This window comes from Trypanosoma cruzi (assembly GCF_000209065.1).
Source record: "Trypanosoma cruzi strain CL Brener chromosome Unknown tcruzi_1047053485217, whole genome shotgun sequence".
Taxonomy (NCBI): Eukaryota; Euglenozoa; class Kinetoplastea; order Trypanosomatida; family Trypanosomatidae; genus Trypanosoma; species Trypanosoma cruzi.
In genome coordinates, this window is record NW_901132.1 from 1 (window position 1) to 914 (window position 914).

At 61.3% G+C, this 914-nt stretch overlaps 4 non-coding genes across 4 annotated transcripts, besides 1 other annotated feature; all 4 read left to right on the forward strand.

The window, feature by feature from the left end:
- Positions 1-134: 134 nt before the first annotated feature.
- Tc00.1047053485217.10 lies at positions 135-231 on the forward strand. The gene has a single exon (XR_008254956.1). It is a non-coding gene; the product is annotated as a C/D small nucleolar RNA (snoRNA), TB11C4C1 (small nucleolar RNA).
- A 5-nt stretch (positions 232-236) lies between these two features.
- Positions 237-273: a microsatellite.
- Positions 274-340: 67 nt separating this feature from the next.
- Tc00.1047053485217.20 lies at positions 341-427 on the forward strand. Its single transcript, XR_008254957.1, has one exon. It is a non-coding gene; the product is annotated as a C/D small nucleolar RNA (snoRNA), TB11C4C2 (small nucleolar RNA).
- Positions 428-628: 201 nt separating this feature from the next.
- On the forward strand, positions 629-718 carry Tc00.1047053485217.30. The gene has a single exon (XR_008254958.1). It is a non-coding gene; the product is annotated as a C/D small nucleolar RNA (snoRNA), TB11C4C3 (small nucleolar RNA).
- Positions 719-864: 146 nt separating this feature from the next.
- Positions 865-914, forward strand: Tc00.1047053485217.40. Its single transcript, XR_008254959.1, has one exon. It is a non-coding gene; the product is annotated as an H/ACA snoRNA, TC11C4H3 (small nucleolar RNA).

A 914-nucleotide genomic window follows, 5' to 3' on the forward strand; every position in this document is an offset into this window, starting at 1 on the left:
CGTGGCGCCCTGCCCGGTTGCGCGAGAGTTTGCGGTGACGGTGCGCGCGTCGAGGCTCCCTCCCCAGTTCGGGAAACGATGGGAAAAAAAAAAACCAAAGAGGACGCGCACGGGTGAGAGATGCGGCTGCGACGCGTGATGAAATTCCACAGTTTCCTGTCAGTCTGACGACGAAAACGCGTGAGGACGCAATTCCCGACTCAGCTCACACTGAAGTGCTTTGCTTTACACCCCCATCTTTCTTTTTTTTTCTTTTTCTTTTTTTCTTTCTTTGTCCCTCTGCTCTCGCTGCGCGGTTTTGCGGCCCAGCGACGCGCACGCCCGCACACACACACACGCGCTACGATGGAGACATGTTGTTCGAGGTCCAAACAGTTTGAGCGACGCATTGAGAACGGAACAATAAAAATCACCTTTCGGCTGAGCGCCCGCTCCCCTCCCTCCCACTTCCTGCTATTGTTGTCGTTTTTCTTTCTTGCGCAACGGCGCGCACGTAACATCCTGCCCTGTCTGGCGCCCTGCCTGTGCAAACGGTTGGTGGCGGGCCCGCCCGAAAGCGCAAGAGAGAGAAAGAGAAAGAGAGGGCCGAATTGCCCGGAGGTGGGTTGTGGTGGGCGCACGCCGCTGCTGATGGAAGCAACCAACTCTTGTGCGCGAGGGCGCGTGGCCCCGTGAACGCGCTTGCGTGATGGCCAAAAACAAACTCAACAGGTCTGACAGCCGCCCCGCCCGCCGCAACCTCGCCGGCTGGCCCCCGCGCCTCCCCTCGCATGGCCAGGAAAGGCGCGTCTTGAGACCCACCGCTCCGTGACGCTGGGCGCTTGGGTGCATCGGCGCCCCGAGAAAGAGACACGCCGGTCGTGAAGCGCAGCGACCCTTGGGCCGGTGGCGCGCTGTCGGTGCCGCGCGTGGCG